The sequence below is a fragment of the Ambystoma mexicanum genome, chromosome 5p, assembly GCF_040938575.1.
Source record: "Ambystoma mexicanum isolate Mex_15411 chromosome 5p, UKY_AmexF1_1, whole genome shotgun sequence".
Lineage (NCBI taxonomy): Eukaryota > Metazoa > Chordata > Amphibia > Caudata > Ambystomatidae > Ambystoma > Ambystoma mexicanum.
The window spans coordinates 967641539-967663835 of record NC_090930.1 but is presented as its reverse complement, the minus strand read 5'-3'; the positions used below and the strand labels follow the sequence as shown (position 1 = coordinate 967663835).

The 22297-nt window shown below is 44.1% G+C and overlaps 1 protein-coding gene across 1 annotated transcript in view; it reads left to right on the top strand.

Moving 5' to 3' along the window:
- The window catches only part of ABCA13 (ATP binding cassette subfamily A member 13), a 2251223-nt gene that overhangs the window by 1492212 nt on the left and 736714 nt on the right, over positions 1-22297 (top strand). The gene's annotated exons all lie outside the window — the stretch shown is intronic.

The following is a 22297-nucleotide window of genomic DNA, read 5'->3' as shown; positions in this document are numbered from 1 at the left end:
ATAATATGTTATAATGCTGGGACACACACATTTTACTCTATGGGCCTCATTACGAGGTTGGCGCCAACCGTGCAACACTGAATCTGGCGCCTGACATCCCGGGGCCACCTGGACATTACAACTGCCGGTGGCGAGGGAAGTCAGGTGCCGTATTTCGTAAGTCCCCATTCCCATGGTGTAACAGTGCCAGTGCTTCTGTGAAAAGTCTGCTTACCGGGGGCAGATGCGCGCGGCAGGTCTGACCCTATTGGGCGCTGCAGCCCCGTCAGGCAGACTCGTAGTGAGGTGGTCTGGAAACAAAGGTGCCAGTAAACTTACCGGCACCCTTGTTTCCGAACTGTCACACTTGCAATGAAGCCCTATATATTCTATATTATTTCCTGTTTATACATTTAATTAATTTCACTTTCCATGCTCCATGAAATATTAAACTGAATACAAAGAGATAATTGATATTATATTACAATAAATAGTAATATTCCAGAGATTAGTGGCTAAAGCATAAAGAATATAATGTAACAAAGTAACCTTAACTTGAATTAAAATGCAAGTTGGTTATTGAAAGCAGTAAAACATACATGAAATCCCCAGAAACCGAAACAGAGGAAGCAGCAGCATCTGACACAGGCAAGTTGCTACGTCTTTTTAAGCCCATATGTCACTGTTCTGTTATTCATTAGTATTTACCAAAAATGTTGCAGTTTGTCCATTGAGAACAAACAACCAAGATAACCCGTTTTCTAGCATGGTTCCCACTCAGGGGGGTCTACAACCATGTTGTAGCTCACTGCAACTTTCACAGAGAAGAAATAGCAATTTGCATGTCAGACTGGTCCCACTGCATGGACAACCGAGGACATACATTCCAGGCAATATCATCTCTAAACAAGAGTACCAACAACACCCCAAACACATATGTCTGCCTTCTGGCAATCATCGGTGAGGTACAGCTGTATCTGTAAGCATAGGAAGCAAATGGCCCACATCTGGATTATCCTTCTAACTGAGGGTGAAACCCCAAGCATTCCAAAAGTTATCAAGATTGTGGTAGTCCCTGTGAGGAGAAAGAACATGGCCAAATAACCTCCTCTCTGGGATTGATTGATTGAATGGCGATTTATAGTTTGCATATGAAAATGTAGAACTGAGTACAAATGTATACATTTTGAAAATAGATATATTTTCAGTTCTAAGCAAAATGTTTCAAGGATGTTGATGGAGCGAAGGTGAAGCAGAAGGTTATCGGACATACAGGGGGCCATGGTCTAAGTGTGAATGTCCCAAAGTGCGAAACACTGCATCATTGAGAGAATGTGGGAGGTAGGGAAGAATGCGTCTCAGATCCGATGGCAGAAAATTCAGATTTTACGATTTCATTAATGTGTTTGGTTAGACTCATCTCAGAGTCCCAAATAGCTCAGATTTCTGGCTTTACTTGAAAAAGTTGTCGGCAAGCCAAACTGTGCGGTGGCTGTGAAGAATTGGATTCTGCTTTGCAGGAGTACAGGGATGAATAGGGGTAAAATAGCCGGCTCAGCCCTCGCACTTCTACAAACGCAATGCAATCATAGAAGTAAAACAGGGACAGTTAAGAGATATACCTTCTCCACCTTTTATGGTAACGTGGGGTGAGGAAGGCTATGCGTATATGAGGGTTGTAAAGGTGAACCAGTCGTGGCCCAAACAACACAGTAACACAGTCCAAAATACAGGGAATGTCCAATCAAGGTTCTATACAAATGTATATACTTTCATCAAACACACCTTTTGCAATACACCAAATAGAAAATACTGTACAAAACCCCTCCCCAAAGGAAAAACAGCAAAGATGTGACAGACTGAGGAAGGTAGCACTATGAGTGTAGCTTCAGGGGTGGGAGGTAAATTACTAGCCACAAAAAGGATATGTTGTTGAAAACAGGTGTGATCGTGACCTAACCAGCCTCTAGGGTCAAAGTGGACTAAGGGGGCAGCTCAGGGTTAACAATACCTGGATTCAATTCTTGGTGGGCTGACGGAATCAAAGCCGGTGTCGAAAAATGATGCGAGTGGATTAAGCTAATTTCGGGCATGTTGGATCATTTAGGCCCAAACAGCAAGCGGGTGTCTAGTAGGAGCGAATGTGGCCACTCTGTGTGGTAGACGGGATGCAGGTCGGAGTGGTCCCAGGATCACTTTGCAGTTTGGCCAGGACAGGATGGTTTCAAACACTGTGGGGGGTCGATGAGTGATGCTCCAGCAGTTTGAGTCAGCGGATGGCTGTCGTTAAAGGGGTGGCCTTAGAGGCATCAATGTGCAGGTCGATGAGGTGGCTGTTCAAGAGCTAACTGAATCGAGCTATGGTTGCAACCCCTGGTCAGAGCTGGCGTATGACTCACCAGTGATTCGGAACAGGCGCTGTATTCGAGCAGTCGATTCAGGCCTAGCAGGTTATGGTCTGATGCTAGTGCATACGACAGCATTGAGCTGGTCCGAAGTGCAAGCAAGAGCTCAAATTGGTGCGGGGGGGCACAAAAGACAGCACCAGCACCTTCCTTCTCACTCAAGGTGCGGTGAACAGGGAGCGACTGGTTCGCTGTGGTAGAACTGTGAGTTTGGCTGGTCTTGCTCTCCAACTGCTGTATGGCCCACTCAGGGGGACATCGAAGACAGGATGGGTCCATTCAGGGCCTGCTCTCCCAGCTTTTAGGAGATTCTGGTGCAGAATGGCATGTCCTGGTCCACAGCAAAGGTCAATCTTGATGTGCACTGGGAGTGGGTAGGGGAACAGGTATTCCTTCGGTTTTTAATTGCTCCTTTTTCACATCAGCCCGAGGGCTTTGGAAAGTACAACTTTCCCAAAGCAAGTCCAGTGAGTTGTTCCAGAACATATTTGCGGTCTTGAGACGAGCTGAGAGGATTACAGAGAATCTAAAGAAGGGGTGGGAGACTCCCTTCTTTTAAAGGCAAAAGCCCCAAGTGATTGGAGTAAAGCTAGCCTCCCTTGGTGGTCCAGTCCCTGCTCTTGAACCGTGTGGACTTTGTCCTTCTAATATCACACTCAAGGTTCCTTGCTCCGGAGGAAGTGAAGGGGACAGGAAAGAGAAAGATTGGCAAAGAAAAACAAGATGGTGGAAGTCTCCTTCTATTGACCAGGGCACTCTTGCCTATTCTAACCCAGCCCCTTTCCTTTCTTGCTAAGAACAATGATCTTAGATATGCAGCACTCTGGTGAGAGGCTACTCCTTTTAAATGGGTGTATTCCTTTGATGCCCGGGCCCAGGACAGCTGTCTGCTGTCTCTGATGGAGGATGTTACTAGCCCTCACAAAGTAATCTTTGGCCTCCAGTTTCTGGTCCTGCCCTTTGGCAGTCTCCACCCAGCATAATACACATCACCTTTCACAGCAGAGCTGACTCACAGGAGCGGACACATGTGCCATATTAATTGGGATGTGGTGCTTATACTCAGGCATATCTTTATTTTAGTGTTTACCCAGCCACCTGCATGGGTTACGTATGATCATCATAGTTTTGTAGTTTTTGTACAGCGGGGGCATATTTTAAATGCTGCCCCTGAGCTGCAGGGACTTAACTGTCACTATGGCTGTCGAGTGGGCATATTGTGACCTTTGAACCTGCTCGAATAGAACAGGCAAAGCGGATCAGACTACTGATTCAGAAGGGCTCAAGTACACTATGCTTTTGGTATGGAGCTGACGGGAAGGGACATATGTTTAGCAGATTACCCTTTTGGAAATGGAATTACCCACATCATTTTATGTATTAATAGAAATCAAATTATCCAGGGCTTTGCAACCTTGCCACATGGCAATTCCTCACAGTGACAGCGGATGACTCAAGGGATTCTTTAATAACTCTTTAGGTCCCATAAGCATAGCCTCTGGTTTAGTTGTGTAGTATTATTAGCCAGCCACCGTTTCATTTCTTCATGGCATGACTGAAGTTGATCAAAGGTCTCCTGAGGGCTTGAACGTTTAAGGAATAATTGCATATCATCTGCATAAGAGTGAAACTGAATACTACAGTTGAAGATGTCATCAGAAGCAGGACATGAATATTAAAAGGGAAGAGTCCAGATTTATCCCACATGTAACAGGAGAGGTGACTGAAGTAAAAGGACTAATCCTTACTGCCTGTGGGCTTCTGGAGATAAAGCTTTGGAGCCATTCCAGAGAAGGGCCGGAGACCCCATCTATATCTTTGAGTCATAACAGTATGATGGAAGGATAAACGTGTGTTAAACGTGGGAGCCACGTCTAACATAACCTGCAAGGACATGTGTGCCAGCCAGGTCAGAATAGTGCAGATGATCATTCCAAAGACACACCACAGCAGTTTCCGTACCTTGTCTGGGATGGAAGTCAGATTGAAAAGAGTCCAAAATCGGATTATTCTCTGCAAAATCCACCAGTTTTTGAATCCCTGCTTTCCCTAGGGATCTTAGCCGTCCAGGGAAGACCAGCTACAGGTCAATACAATTCCCCAGCACAGCTGGTGCGAGCAAGGATTTCTTTAAAAAGGGAGTAGGAAGGGTCGTTTTTAAGCCTTGGGAAGCAATCCCCTGTCTAAGGCAGAAGTTAAAGAAATGAGTGATGTGTTCAGTCACGGCTTTGGTGGTTGTCTGCATTCAGTATTTATTCTTAAAGGCTTTTTATTTCCCCATGTCCTGTCAGGGATCATTAAACGGACAAGATCAGAAGAAAATGTGCTCCTTTATCAAATATATTTAATGCCACTTTCACGAAAGCCATTTTGAGGTAGGACCGTTAGTACAGGGAGCATGGACATGAGTACATCCTAAAAGAATAGAAGAGGACTGTGTGGGATATACACAAGCACATGTTCTTCAAGCAGTCACACACCCATACAGCCTCTCCCATTAATTCACATGACACCCGCCAGAGCACTTCCCTTATGCAGATACACACATGTATACGTGCACACGAGCAATCAAGCCCCCTCTCGAGCATCGAATGATTGAGCGAAACTGTATGGGGGCATGACTGCTTCTGTGCATATGCATGTATGAATATGGGTATCTGCCTGAGTAAGTGTTCTGGTGGGTGCTGTGTGAATGATTTCTTCACATGGAACCCAGCACACTTCACTCATGCATTCATATAAACACATGCACACAACCAGTCATGCACCCATATAACCTCTCTCAATCAAACATGCAGCACTCACCAGAACACTTCCTTCACGCAGAATCGCACATTCATGTATGCATGCACACAAGCAGTCACGCCTCCATACAGCTTCTCTGAATGACTGAATGATTAAGAGAAGCTCTATGGGTATGTGACTGCCTGTGTGCATGTACATAAGAGTATGTGTATCGGCTTGAGTAAGTGTCCTGCAGGGTGCCATATGAATGAACCATTCACAAAGCACCCAACAGAAGACTTCCTTCATGCATATACACACATTCATATAGACGCATGCAGACAAGCAGTCTTGCACCCATACAGCCTCTCTCAATCATCCTCGCAACACTCACCAGAACACTTCATTCACGCAGATGCACACATTCATATATACACGCATACAAGCAGTCATGCCGCCATACAGCCTCTCTCAATCATCCTCGCAACACTCACCAGAACACTTCATTCACGCAGATGCACACATTCATATATACACGCACACAAGCAGTCATGCCGCCATACAGCCTCTCTCAATCATCCTCGCAACACTCACCAGAACACTTCATTCACGCAGATGCACACATTCATATATACACGCACACAAGCAGTCATGCCGCCATACAGCCTCTCTCAATCATACTCGCAACACTCACCAGAACACTTGCAGATGCACACATTCATATATACACGCACACAAGCAGTCATGCCGCCATACAGCCTCTCTCAATCATCCTCGCAACACTCACCAGAACACTTCATTCACGCAGATACACACATTCATATATACACGCACACAAGCAGTCATGTCGCCATACAGCCTCTCTCAATCAGTGAATGATTGAGAGAGTTTATATGAGGGGGTGACTGCGTGTTTGCATGTACATGTGAATATATGCATCTGACTGAGCAAGTGTTCTGCTGGGCGCCGTGTGAATTATTAAGTCACACGGCGCCCAGCAGAACACTTAACTCACCATATACACACATTCATATAGACACATGCACACAAGCAGTCATACACCCATACAGCCTCTCTCTCAATCATACACATGATACCCACCAGTACACTTATTCACACACATTCAAGGCCTGATTGCAAGCTCCATGTAAAATAAGAAAAGTGTCTTCCCATCGTGCAATATTACTTTTCTTATCTCACACAAAGCTTAGAATCAGGCCCTCAACACACATTCACACCATTCATGCACTCTACTGTTTTTTTCAATCATTCAGCCGGCACCTACCCAGAACACTTACTCACACAGACACACACGTTCATAAACACACTCTCAGCATTCACACAAGCAGTAACGCACCCATTCAGACTCTCTCTCAATCATAAAAACAGCACTCACCAGAACACTTCAAACATGCAAATACACTCTGTCACTCACGCAGGCACACTTTAAAAATACAATTTCTCTCTCACACCAAAGACATACAAATATACACTGCATTTTTTTCATATCTTACCTGAGCGTGCCTCAGCAGTGATCTTCTCTTGGGCTTTTCTCCCTCTTCCTCCAATGTCATCATGTTAGTGCAAGAGGGACAGGAGGCGCCCATCACTCCTCCACCTGCCTATTCCTGTATCGGGCAGTTGGCGAGGTCAGCATTCTGACATCGCCTGCAGGCTAAGACAGACAGACAGAAAGACGGAGCGCTAAAGAGCCCTTCAGAATGCCTCCCTCATAGGCTTTTCTAGCGTCCCTGAGGCATCTTGAAGGGCGTGACGTCACATGAGTGAAGGCAGGGGCGCTTTATTCGCTGTGTGCGGAGTAAGGGAAATTTGCATTTGCAAACAATCTATATGTTTTTAGATTCTTTGCAAATGCAAGTACTACATTTGCATAATTATGGAATCAAATGGAAATACTTGTTTTGCTTCTCTGGGTTTCTTAAGGCAGTCCTGGTGGGTCCCCAAAATTAAGGGGGGGGTGCCACCCATGCACCCCATGCGGTCGACTCCCCACAGGCTGTTACTTAATATTCGTCTGGTATCTTTTCAGACTAACCTATGACCCGCAGTGCCCCCTAGAATTACATGAATCCTTTCTGCTATGCGAAAAGTTGAACAAACAGATTTTAAGTTTGCTGTTTAAACTTGCAGCTACTTTCCAGCAGTACATCCTAGGCTTGGGCGCGATCTCAAAAGGATTCATTTCTATTGACCATAGTAGGCCTCAACTGCTGTTCTGTAACTTATATTAGGACATGTTTCCATGTTCATTACACCACGACCCATTCAACCAACACCCTTTGTAATCCAGTCTATGTGAAGCTACAAGGTTTACAGAAGGAAAGTAGCAGTGTCTAATTGAAACAATAGGTATTCATGGAGCATGCATGATATGTGATGGTCACAGATATCGATAAGACTGCAGAGCAAACAGGGACAGGAATGATAATGTGGAAGCATCTGAAATTATCTTGAGAGACAATCTTCAGTAACTAGCATTGACAAAAATAATACATAACTTTTCAAATGAGGAGCGTAATATTGTTTTTGGCTGTTTTCACACCTCTACATAGCTAGTTCTATTGCCTTTCAGTGGCTTTTTCACTTTTGGATTTAGCACAATGAAAATGAAGCTAAGGCTAATGGATGGGAAATATATGGTTGTGGTATTCATTTGACAGTTATTTTGTGTTCCTTTCCACTGCATGTCACAGCACTCTGGGATTTTGGAAGGGAACAGAGACATCGAGGGTGATACGATTCAAGTATCCTACTGCCTCCATGATTCCCCAACCCATGCGACTCTCTAATCCTGCATGTTTTGCAGCAGTGGTTGGGCACCAGGTGGGGATGAGGAGTGTATGAAAGCTCCCTCCAGAATGGTGGCACCATCATGCCTCTGAGCTGAAGCACAGGAACATCACATCTGGACATTAGTGCACTCCTGCAATTTTCACTGAAACCCGAGATTCACCCAAGATAGTTCTCAGACCCATGATCCATTCCCCCTCCCAGATCATCAAGAAGAGCAGCAGGCCAAAGTGTTACGAATGAAGTTAAATAATACACAGGCAGAAAAAAGGAATATTCTGTTCATGTGATTTGCCATCATCACTATCCTTTCTCCGATTCATTTGGTTTGCATCCACCCATCAGAGACACTTCACAGACAAGCCCACACCCACACTGCAATCACTAACCCTGAATATGTATACTGTGAGGGGTCAGAAATGAGAGGTGGACACAATGTGGTAATGTTTTCCACATCAGACATCTTTATTAAACAAAAAACGGTTGGATAAAGACCTTTCTGTCCCTATCCCAAAGAGAGTTTCTCTACCTTGGATCAGCCTGTGTCTCATCATCAAACTTAAAAACTGTCCTTGTGTCCAAAAGCGTACTAATCTGACCCTCACGCTAGAAACGATGAACTAAGGGTATAAGGAAATGTTTCTTTGAGTTTGGCAAAAAGTTTTCATGAAAATAAAATAGATAAATCCAACAAAAGTGTTTTCCCCCAAGGATACATTCTTAGATCCAGAGGGTATCCCTTGGATATTTAGGTAGGATAGCAAATGGTTTTATACCACTTAAATGGACCTCCTTGTATGCTCCCCTGCCAGGAATCCTTGATTCCCTAGTAGGGGATCAAGGATTTTCACTCTCTAAAGAATTTGTCTGGGCCTACTGATCTACTCTCCTGCCATAAAAACCATTTCAAGGTCTTACAGATCCTCTGGTGTACTCTCCTGCCAGGTGTCTTGATGTGTTCCTTTCACCAGGATGTTTTTCTTAAATTCAGTGTCCTTTAAGTCAACACAGTTGTGTTACTACACAGTGGTTTCTACTTCATTGGTTTGCGGTTCTACTTGTTTCAACTTGCCCCACACTGATACCTCATGTATGGGGATTTGTTTAAGTTCTGCCGTTTTATGTCTACGTTACGATTCATTTGCTTGGGGTAATACTTGCTCCAATTTTCCCTGTACTGACATCTCATATTTGGAGTTTTGTTCAAGTGTTGTCTTTCACTGGTTCGGTATTCAACTATCTTTGTCAGTTCATATGTCTGACGATATGCGCCGGGGACCCCATTGGATCTGAGTAGATTCACTGCTGTGCTGAAGTGTCTCTGACAAGTGTCACGCTGCTGCACTGAAGCTCCTCTTCTGGGGTGACCTCCTCTGCAGTGCAAACTTCCTTCCAGCTCTCCAGGCAGCTCCTCTTTCACGGGTCAGCACGACCGCTGCTCCTCTGCACGGCTGTGCTCTCAGAAGCCCCACTGTGGTGCCAGCTCTTCGGCAGCAATCTCTCTGTGCCTGCAGTGTCCCTTCTGGCCTCATACCACACAGGTATGGAGCGCTCATTAGCAGCGTAGTGGGAATACCTGCTCCTTTAAGCATGGTCCTTCCCTGTACTGCTGTCCGCTTCGGCTCTGCTTCTCTCGTCCACAGCTTTGCTTCAATCTCCTTTGGGTCTCTTGATTTTAAATCTTACCTCCTCCAATCACCATCATAACGCCTCTTTCAGCTCTCTTCAACGCTTCTACACCCCACCCTACTGCCTCTCTCACTTTGTCCTACTTCAATCTATATTGCTCATGTAAATTGTTCCATATACTGTTTTCAGGCACTTGATTCATGTGTTGTTACGTAATGCTTGTTTTGTACTCACTGGTTTACTCCAATGCCAGGATTCATTTCACTTCGCACTCCTGGTTTACTCTCCTGCCAAGATATAACGTCACTTCTTGTCTTCTTCTCCTAGACGTCTCAGACTGTCTGCCGGGTTTACTAACCTGCCAGGGCTTTTTCTTTCTCCATTCACTCTTTATTTTATCCACGTGAGAAAGGTTTTCCAAAAGTGTGTCACTGACTCTTTCTTGACAAAGTTTGTATGTATTTTACTTCCCCTTTTCAAGTGTCAGGTCTCCGACCCTCTCTCAACACTATCCACATGTATATCAGTTCCTGTTTTTCAACATTGGGTCTCTGACCCTCTTTCAACAATATTTGTATGTATATCAATTCCTCTTTCCAGGCATTGGGCTCCACCACACTTTTAATACTGTTTGCATATGTATTGCTTCCTTCTTTGGAATGTTGGGTCATCAACCCTTCTTTAACAATGTTATCATATTTGTCAGTTTAGTTAATGTCCTTATTTGGTCTCTCCTGCATTATCAAGGTGATGCCACATTTGCCGTCAAGCATCCCGGTAACCCATTCATTGTCACTGGGTTTACTGGGCTGCTTTTGAAGTCCTTGCATCTCTACTTCTGTTTCTCTCTCTATACATGCTTTCAACTGGTGAGCTTCTCTTTGCCTTCCTCTGCTTTGGGAGGCTCTGTTAAGACGGATTTCTGAACTCTGTCCTGGTGGCGCAGAAGTTCAGAAGGCCAACCTAATTACTTGGAACAGGGTAACCTCTGGACGAGCCAGACCAATCAAGGTAGCGATCGCGGCGGTCAAGACTAGGTCTCAAGAGGGGTGTGGGTGACTGAAAGCCCGCAATGAGCACACAAAGCAAGAACACTTACAAACTACTCCAAACATGTGTTATATTAAAAATATATACACATTTATTTCAAGGCCTTTAAAACAATGACCGTAGCGAGAAAATCACAATATAACGATAGTAAACCAACACCTACCATATCAACACAATATATATACAAATACAACAAGTCGCAAGCGTTATATGCACGAAATGTGTAGTCCACCTAAAAGGGAGGGAAAACAGGCAGTGCGCAATAATGCTTAGACCCAGTTCGCCTTCAGAGGCACCTAACTAGATGGAAGTCCGAGCCCTGCGAAGAGTGGAGCCTTGTGCTCAAAAGTACCTGCACGCGCTGGTGCCAACGGGCAAAAGGAGAAGCTCTTCGAGGGAAATCAGGCAGTTCAGTTTAGTGCACAAAAGAAGAACAAGTTCCGCGACTCAAGCGCAGCCTCCACAGTGGGCAGAAGCAGAGCGCGAGTACGGAAAAGGGTGCTGTTTGACACAGCGGGGAAAAGCAATGGGCTCCTGCAGGAGGGCGACCAGATCCTAGCTATGCTACTCACCGGTCCCCGATGCAAGCAGACCCAGGCTTCTCCGTGTCCGTTTCAGTCGCTGGCAGGTTCAGAAGAGCAGGGAATGTCTCGTCGTCGTGCTGAGTAAAAGACGTCCCAATCGAAGAAACCCGCACAGTTTGTTACCACAGCAGGGCAACGGAGCGGCCGTGTGTATCTGAGCCAAATGTACACTACTCACTTCAGACCTGGGAACGCCAAGTGTACGAAGCATGTGAGAGTGACAAGGACTCAAAATACTACAAAACCTGGCGGCGGTTACAGAGCAAGACTCCCGTGTAAGCTGGTCAGTCAGCTGGATGGCCCAGAGACGCTTCCGAAGGCTTACTGGCAGGAGATGGTGAAGATGCCGAGAATAGCTGTTCCCGCTATTCCAAGGGTCGAAGTACCAGTACAGGCCTTCTGGTTCGATCAAAGGTGAAAAGGGTTTCACAAGACGACAGCAGTGCAGAGGAGAAGTCCTTCAGCGGGTCACCAGCGATTCCTCGGTTCAGCCTCTTGGTTGCAGGATACTTGGCTCCTGTATTCCTTCGTTCGTGAGAACTCAGGAGATCGAAATGGTAGTGGTGTTTCCAGCCCCCTCTTATCCACGGTTCCCTTCACGCCAAAACGGAGGGGACCCAATGGGAAATCCGCTCATCAACACTCACACCATTCGTGGACCAATCGCGGACCACGGTGGTCCCAGGCATTCACACCACCCTAGACTCTCTGGCACCCAGGATGTGTATTGGGACCAGACATCCCAGCCCACATCCTGGAGGCACACACAAGACATGTAGAAGCCCACGAAAGCATCCGTGTTTCGCGGGAAAGTACATGCCCAAATAAGGAAGGCCCCGGGTCGGCTCGACCTGGGGAAGGTGAAGGGAGCAAGACGGTCAGCGAACAGGACAAAGGAGCCTCGTGGTCTGGCCATTTTGGGAGCCAGGCCACCATTTTGGGTTAAGCGCGAGAAACGCGCTTAGAACGCCAAAAGGAGCTCAAAACACAAGATACGATCGCTGCCACCATTTCCGTCCCTGAATCACTTGCACCGATCAGATACAATCCTAAACGAGTATCTAGGGCCTGTAGAAGGCTAGAGACCCAAGAGAGCTGTAACTTAGCTTACAGTGCCCTCTTGTGTCATGTTGCACGAAAGCCGCAACATGATAAAAGAAACTACGGGAAACAGCGTTCCCCGGTACTGACTGTCTTAAGGGCATGTCAGTTTCCCCGTAAGAAAGGAGCGAAAGCCCAGAGGAGTGTGGCAGAAGGCTGCACTTCTCTGGCAAAGTCAAGAACAAGGTGAAAAACAACAGCAAAAAGTTTAGGGGTTGCCACATGGAAGGAAAATTACCTACAACTACGAAATCTTTCCTAACAGGCTCCAGCTGGCAGCGGTCACCAAGCTGTAAGCTCCTTTTGGCACAGTATCCCTTCACACCGTCCGTGTAAGCCTCTCCTTTATACAATCTGCTTGTTTCTTGCATACAGGCCGGCATCAGAACAAGCTACTGACAGCCTCTGACTCTGCTACCGTTTCCGCAGTCTCTCTCAGCTGCCTCTCTCTCTGCTGCCTCTCTCCCATAATCCGATCAGCTGTGGCCGTTTTAAACTTCTCGGCATTAGTCAAAATCATCCAAAGACTAGATTGCTGCGTTGGATTACCATTTCTAGTCCTCTTCATTGCTCCATCCCTCTTCCTCGTCTCAGTTCTGAAATGGTGAGGAAGGTAAATAGGGTGACTGGTTGGGAAAACCTGGGATGTCTTCCTCTAGGTCATAATAGGCCACACAAGAGAAGCTTCCCTCCAGAGACTCATTGATGATATTGGTAGATTTGCCAGAAAACCTTTAGATTTCAGGGGCCATATTATCTAAACATTGCCCCCATGAAAACAAATGGAACATATGAATTTGGCATGAATTTCTTCTGCTTTTATTATAGGGAGTAGTGCAAACAGATTTGGCCATAATCTGTATTATTTAAAAATGCCTACACTACAGCATAAATAAAGCAATCTGTTTTATTTTCTATAATTACTGCATAATATACATAACATAAAAACACATGTAAAACGCGTATACATTTTTGTGTAGAGCAGCAAAAATAGTACAGAAAAAAAATTGTAATTCTTTTTTTTCTCTAGTGCAGCCATTTTTAGATAATACAAATTGAGGCAAAGTCTGTTTGCTCCATTCGCGTTTCCTGAGAACCAAAGCTGGTGCTACAAATATTGACTACATTTTTAGCACTTGTGTAGAGGATAATCTGGCCCCTATTGTCACTGTTACTACTGATGGTAGAAACAGCTGGCACAGGTAATCCAGCACTAACACTGTTGTAACACCTTTCATGAAGCTTCATCCAAAAGCATAGTGACACATCAGCCTACTGATCTCTACTGGCACAGACCAGGTTCAAAAGTCACAGGTGCAATGTTGACCACTGCTGTGACTTCCAAGACTCTGAAGTACACAGACTGCATTTAAAAGCTGCACCTCTGTCCCCAAACCACATAATTATAAGGAGTGTCTAACCTGGTGGCAGTTTAATCTTTAAATATAAGCCCTACGTGACTTTGGGTTATGGGGACTGGCAATTCATATAATTATTAAAAACTGAAACTGATTTGTTTCATACCTGCATCAACACTGTAAGCACAGGCCCGCTGTGGAAGAGTTATGTGTATTATAGTCAGACAGCCTGTCTAAAACAAACAAGCACGCAGGAAAAGTGAGTGAAAAATGACACCTCTTTTTTGAGCCTTTGTGAGGTCGGGTAACACTTTGTTCCTGCAAGACAGCCCCTCAGCAGGACCTGTCCTAGGAAACAGAAATGAATGTGCACACCCTAAATAACATACTAGCGTCAACCATTGTGTTGCATACCAAAGGGCTGTTGATGCTATGGGTCTGAGAAGCGGGCAGCGTTAGTGTAGTCAGGGGGAGATCAGCACAGTTGGGGAAGGATTCCATCATCTTGTTTCTCTTCGTACCCCTCCATCCTTCCTATCTGCTAAACTTCCTTTATCACACGTGACTTTGGGTATGATGCAAGAAGGCAAAGACCACTTTCACCAGGACATAGGCCTATAAGTGAGGGGATCTTCCATCCATGCCTTCATTCACTTCGAGACCATGCATGCATCAAGCAAGAATTAATTTGGGCCTCTTTTGGAAGAGTTGATTTTTCGGGAGCCCGCTACGAATGAAGTGAATAATGAATGTTCCAAGGCAGAGGCAAGCTCTGCTACCCAACCACTTTCAGGACACATTAGGGATGACCTGCTGCTGGAGAAAGATTTGTCTCTCTGCCAATTAGACCTGAATCCGAGACCTCATGGGAAATGGACACCTATAGGCATTTGCAGCATTCCCCATGGTGGGGGAAGGTGAACAAGAACTTTGATCCACAAGATTGGTACTTACAGCATCCTCAGAGCCAGGATCTTTTCTTCTCACCACTGGACCACTTCGTGACATCTTTGCATCACATTTGGATGTATTTACACAAAATTTACAAAAGCACGCTTTTGGGACTATGCCGCCACACCTGCCGCAAATTTGGTGTAAATCCGTCCAGCGGTTTAGGCTGTAGGCATGAGTAAAATATATTTTGCATTGCATCTACGGGAAAAAAAAAAAGATTTTTGGGATCCCCCCCCCAATAACTTTGCATGCCCTTGACGAAACAAAAAAGGTTCAGAGCGGGCCATATTCTTCTTTTGCAAAGTTTGGTAAGGATTCGTCCAGGGGGAGCCAAGATATAAACCGCCCAAAAAGTGCTCTTCCTATGAGTTGAGCAACTTATCCATAACTACACAGCCGCTACCGCAGGCTGTTCTATATATATCGTGACAGGGTGGCTCTCCACAAATGGCCACTCTAACTCTGATAGCAAGTCCAGGGGTCTTTATCGTAGAATATGAGACAGACCGACTGTAGGATCTTTGAATGTTCTGCAGGGCCTAGCAGGCTTTTTGGGAAGTTTGGTGCTAGGGATATTGGATTCTGCTGCTACTCCAAACTACTACTGTGGCGGTCTTTCTGCTGTGTCTTCATCGCCACCACCAGACACGGTAAGGAGAGGCTGGGAGGGATGGGACCCGCCCCCGCCCTCACGTAGGCACTGGGGAAGGGTGTTGGCAGCCGCCACCCCATGACAGGGCCACAACGCTGTTACGTGACAAAAATGTAACAAATAGCATTTAGTTGCAGCCAATTACATTTAACTAATAACTCAAATGTTGTCATTCTCCCACAACACTCAACTAAGACAATGGACTCTCTGCTACAAGCAACAAATAGGCATGCATGTCGATTTACAAATACATTTCCAAGTAATCGTGTTGTAAAAGTCCTTGCTGCAATAGACAGCACTTAACTGAAAAGAAATGGAAAATTCTCATGCCACATTTTAAATCTAACAAACCAGTAAAAAGCATTCAGACCTTCATTACTTATAAAAGCACTTACGTTTTCATTAAGCTGTAAAAAGTGCCTAAACGTCCATACAGCAAAGGAACAGCCGATAACCTACAATGCCTGCAAAATATGTTAAATTACTAACATGCCAATTCACACCACTCGGATCAGCATGGGGCACACAATTAAGCACCCACTCAACACCCCATTAAACTTAATGAATGTATACCTTAACTCAGTCGTAGCCAGACTTGTGCTCAGATAACTCATAACTTATGGTTGTTCTCCTTGCATTGACTCTAATGTCTCAACTCTTCCAAGCAAAATGACAATTGCTGCATCAGCGTTTGTATCTAAAACACAATATGCTGCAGTTACAGAATGAATCCATCTAAATGGCGTTAACATTGCTTCTAAAAACATTTCCGGAACAGGTAATGATTAATTACAGTACACTAAGCCATCAACGTTACTTCATACTCTCTAAGGCAGTGGCAGCCCATCCTGCCGCCCAGCTGTATAATGCCACACAGCTGGAAAATACCCATGACAAAGCAGAAAGCATTGTACAACAAGAGAAACCCTTGCCACACTTCGGGCTCCAAATGACTGACGTACAATCTCCAGGCGAGTATGTGTTTATAGCGATGCTCACAGACTATCAGTGCAGTTCACAAATCCAACATGGCATCTGTTTCAAAGGTTTTGACACTCCTCACATTTGTAATTGACCAGTCAACAGAGACGTACAATCTCTGTGAATGCTACAGCGCTCCCAGAGGTCTCCGCAGACACTGATCAGGTAGTAAGTCCTCGGACCGGACGGAGATATCACTAATCTTTTTTTACCTACATTTTGGGCATTTAAAAAAAAAATCTACTGGACAGATTAACACCAAATATGCAAAAGCACGCTTTGGGAGCATGCCGCTGCACCTCACGCAAGTTTGGTGTTAATCTGTTCAGTGGTTTGGGCTGCAGCTGCGAGCAAAATGTTTTTCCAGTCATGACTGTCTGGATTTCAAACATTTTGGGACCCCCGGATAACTTTGCCCTCCCTTGACGAAATTGCTCAAAACTTCACAAAATAATTCTGAGCTGTCTGTATACTTTTTTTTGCAAAGTTTTGTTAGAATTTGTTGAATGGCACCTAAGTTATAAGCCACCCTAAAACTGCTCTCCCCATGGGTTGAACAACTTAACCACAACTACAAGGTGGCTGCTGTAGACCCTGTAATATGTACATTTATTTAGACTAAAAACAGTTGTGCAATGCCAAACTCATACATACATACAGACTCTAGGGCAGAATTGGTACTTTATCCAGACAAAGGTCTCTGTGGGCCAATGTAGAGGCTGCGCCCAACTCCACAGTTCAGCCAATAGCATATATCCATGCATTTCATGCAGCCATTAAAAATAAACAGCGATATTATGGAGGACAGTAAACAGAAATTGCTGTACTTCAGTATTGAGATGTATTGAAGCAAAAGAGCAAAATCTAAACTACACGTGGAATGTATCCTGCCAGAAATGCGGGGGTGCAATCAGATAAGAGCCTAGCCCATTGTCTCCTGTTGCTGGTGTGAGCATTAAGAGCTCAGGAATGCAGCCATCAAAAACCAATATGGGGGAGAGAGAGCCGAATGGGAAAGGTTATTTTCCCATGCAGCCAGTTCCACTGCATGGGGAAAGGGACAGAGAAAATGCTAGGCCACATTTTAAAAAGCAGAGAGCCATCTAAGGCTTTGAGGAGGAAATGGGTGAACATTAAGCAGTGGAAAAGAATGCAGTGGGAAAGTGCTCTTCCGGTGTAAGCATAAAAAGAATGATAAGTTGCATAATACAAAAATATTCTAGGTGTAGCCTAGGGAAGGGATTGCACAAAAACATGAGACCATTATGGATATAACATGTGTTTTTTGGGGTTTTAATTGATTGTAATTATATTAATACTGTATGTTATATCTGTTGACTTAAAGTCGAATAAAGGATAACAAAAATTACGGCAAAAAAGAAAGGAAATGACACGAGAATATAAATATAAAAATAGGTGAAAGAATGAGTATGGCAAAAGGATGAAATGTGAGGGCTCACTAACAGATTGCATGATGCAATTAATATGAAAAAAAAGGCAATAGGTTTTATCTAGGGAGGTGGCTGGTGGGTGGGGGCGTACAGATAGTCAAGGCTGGGGTAGGGTTGCTCTATGAGATTGTTTAATGGTCCTTAGATGGATTGCCAGAGTTAAAGCAAATCACTGTTGCAACTGACCCTCTCACTGTCCCCACTGACCCTCTCACTGTCCCACCAATATGCAACATGTATATATATTCAGTAAAAAAACATTCTTAAAAGGACGTTATGGTTACGAAAACCCCCTGAAATTCACCAGTTATGGTAAGTTAACCATGACTCGCGCCACCACTGTGCACTGCTAAGACTAACACCCAGGACATCAAAGATGACATCACAAATATCATTGATGATATCACTGATGACATCACATGTGCATTTACTTTTCATACAAGGGGTTGTGAATGCAATGTTGGCAAAAAGTATCAGGGATTATTGGGAAATGTGTAATAAACTACATACTTCATTACGCAATGTAGTGTTCTAAAGAACATTCCATTGCAGTATTCTTTCTAGTACAGGAACATACTCATACAGAAATGTGGGTATTGGCTGCAGCATACACCACAGAGGTGCTATATTTGTAATTTTCCAAAGTTATATAATAAAACGGTGAATGTTCTGTATCAGACTTTTCCGTACTGTGAAACATTTACTATGTACATGCACTAAGTAGCTAATAATGCATCACTTTCTACATATTTCTACTAATACACACAAAACATAAATAGACTACAATGTATACAAATAGGGAGCTTAAATATGGAGAGTAAAGTAAGCAAACAAGAGGCAGTATCATTAGCAACTGTGTATATTCTACATGATTGTATTCACGCACAAAAATGATTGCGGTGTTTCAGGCCTGCTTCTTCCTCTATATATGTACATCATAACATGCGATAAAATTATAAGGAAAGTAGTGTAAGAACATGTGAGAATAGCAATATCTATGAATGTAATACCTTTTGAAAGTGAAGTTTCTGACTGTCAGTAAATAAAACCACCTGGCCTATGGCAGTGAACAAAAAAAAAGGGGCCAGACATGTGATGTCATCAGTGATGTCATCAATGATATTTGTGATGTCATCTTTGATGTCCTGGGTGTTAGTCTTAGCAGTGCACGGTGGTGGCGTGAGTTATGGTTGCATAGCCTACCATAACTGGCGAATTTCAGGGTTTTTTCGATTTTACTTGTAACTATAACATCCTTTTGACAACTTTTTTACTGAATTTCCTAGGTTTTCATTAGTGTAACTTAACCATAACGTCCTTTTAACAAAGTTTTTTCATTGAATTTCATAGGTTTATATTAGTCCAACTCAACCATAACATCCCTTTAACAACATTTTTTCTGTGAATTCCAGGTATTTTTACCAGAGTATGCAATTTTCCCCTACAACTTACTAACTAATATCATACTTACCAAATACAACAATATTTGTGTCCAATTTACAAAGTGTCACCTTAAAACTCTGCCATTTCCCACCTTCTAGTATAATTTTTAACACTTCTATACACTTTTTGCAACTATTTCAACTAGTTTTGCATCCGTAGACGTCTACGAACATCTGACTTCATTGCATTCCAGAGAGTGCCACATGACCAAGCCCTGGCACGCGGCTTGATGACGTGTCTGAGAACCGTCGGCACGATAAGATCCGTCCTTCGCAGAACTGCATTTTCTACTAATCTAGGAACTTTCAACTAATTTCCCTTGCACACCTCCTACACCTGTTCGTTCTCATTATCCATTACCAATCGAGTACACAGTACATACTTGGAAGAATGTTATCAAAACTGCTATTTATCTTAAAAATGGCATCAGTTATTGCCATCCCACCTCCCCAAGAGCCACCACCACCACCAGCTGGAGGACCTTCACAACAAAAAAAGCACAGTACTTTCAAAGACAATGAAGAGGACCAAGAAGATGATGTAGAGGAAGTGCCTACTTATAGCACCAATATTGAATCATGGGTGTGCCAGTTCTTTGCCACTGTTGGGAGTGTACCAAAGGCTAAAGCTACCAAAGTGAAATGCACTGAGTGCACTCAGTCGCAGGCTACCTGGACAGTACTCCTACGGGACCACCACCATGCACTGCCACACCAAATCCAATGACCTCAATGCTCTCAAAAAGGTTGTTCCTTTCTCAGCAAGTACTAAGCTGTCTTCCTCCACCTCATCTTCCTCAACAAATACTGTAATCACCCAGCCTGATGTCTTCGGGCATTAGTGTGTTATAAATAAATAAATAAATAAAGAGGGCTACGGGCCATTATCGTCCATTGCAGTCCCTGAAATGGGGGATAAAGGCCATTAGCACCCCTGGTTCCAAAAGCGGGAACCCAGGGTGTACAACATAGATTTTTCTTCCTATAGCAGGACGCCTGTGGCGTCCCGCTGTAAGAAGGAAGGATTATTCTTCCCAGAGCGGGACACCTGCGGCGTCCCGTTGTAGCAAGAAAAATCCTTTTCCAAGACAGCCAACATGGAAAGAGAAGGCGGGGCTCCGTACACAGCCCCTCTTCCCTTGCCATGGCAGCCTGCAAAACCCTATGAACATATTACCACAAGCACTTTTTTTTCCCTTTCAAACCTATCCTACCTTCGCATAACTTTACCACATAGCCGGTCCCATGAAGACATAGCCACTTTAACACAATTTTTCGTCCATAGCGGTCATGCCCTTTAGCCAGATTGTCTGCATCATGACCTTATGACATGACCCAGACAATCTGGCTACTGCCCACGGCCACAGGCTACACCTCTGTCACCAAAGGTATATGTTACGCTCACCTGCACATTTGCAAAACCATGCTTTAATATCCTTGCCAATGCTCCTTTCGAGTTTGCTTGAAATCCACCCATGTTTTATTTTTTTTAAAGTGTCAAAATGTATGTACATACAATAGTCATATACCTTAGCCCCCACTTGACAAAATCCATTCAGTCTTTACACAAACATTGAAGGTTGGGTCTATAATCTTTCTCAAAACGTTTGTCCACATTCGTCAAATAGCAACAAAGTTATAAGCCATCTAAAAATGTTAAGACTCCCCCTCTAATTTTGCCCCCACTTGAGAAAATCCCACCAAACTTTAGAAAACCATTTATATTTAGATCCAAATACGTTTCACCAAATGTTGTGCAGATTCGTCAAATGACACCACATTTATATGCCTTTACAATATTTTGGGACCCCCCTCTAATTTTGCCCCCTCTTGACAGAATCCCACAAAACTTTGCAAAACCATTCAGGATTAGTTCTAGAAAAAAATTGCAAAATTACATGCAGTTTCATTGGATGTCGCAAAAGTTATAAGCCATCCAAAAACTGCTTTTCACTAACCCATGCAGAAATAGGTACAGATGTCGTAGGACATCTGAATTGTCCGCGACCACCACAGCACTGCCCCAGGACATCTGGAGTGTTCACAGACTTTTGCGGAATGAAACAACCCGTTTTTTGGCTTCTTATGGCCATATCCAATCCAATCCTCACCCCCCCACATCCTCAGAGATGTTTTGTTGAGTTTGACAAGTGAAATGCTGCTTTTTAAAAAATGTTTTCACTGTGTTGTCCGCGGACCCCAAAAGAGTCCGCAAATCCAAGATGGCAGGCACCTCAGGGAAACTGACGTATTGCACGTTTTCTCACCAGCCAATCGGCGGCCGCGGCCTCATGTTCGCGGACCACGCAAAAGTCTGCATATTTTCTGGCCAATCAGAGGCCAGTCCGTGGACAGTACAGCCAATCGGAGCCAGTCCGCGGACCATACAGGGAAGTGAGTCTGCGGAGCGGACATAGATATCACTAATTCTTTTGCCTCACGTTTTGTTCATTTAAAAAAGAAAATACTGGATGGATGTTCACCAAATTAACTAAAGCACGCTTTCCGGACCAAGCCGATGCTCCTGCCGCAAATTTGGTGAAAATCCGTCCAGCTGTAGGCGTGAGCAAAAAAATTTCCCATTATGTCTATGGGAAAAAAAAAAATTTGGGACGCCCCCTATAACTTTGCCCCCCTGGACTAAATCTCACCAAAGTTCAGAGTGGGCCATATACTTTTTTTGCAAAATTTGGTGAGGATTCGTCCTGGGGGAGCGAAGTTATAAGCCATCCAAAAAGTGATCTTCCTATGAGATGAGCAACTTAACCATAACTACATGGCCGCTACCGCAGGCCATGTAATGTATATATATATTATACTACAAAAAAAACTTTGTTAAAGGGACGTTATTGTTAAGTTGCCCTATTAAAAACCTATGCCATTCAGTACAAAAACTTTGTTAAAAGGATGTTATGATTGCAAGTAAAATCTAAAAACCCCTGAAATTCGGCAGTTATGGTAGGCTAAACACCCATTTTTCCCATCAGCATTCTCCACTGCTACCACTACCACCCCGGACATGAAAGATGCCATCACACATGTCATTGCTGCCATCACACGTCATTGCTGCCATCACGGATGCCATCACATGTTTAGCCCCTTTGTTTTATGTCAGCTAAGCAACCATAACTCGCACCACCACCGTGCACTGCTAAGACTAACACCCAGGATATCAA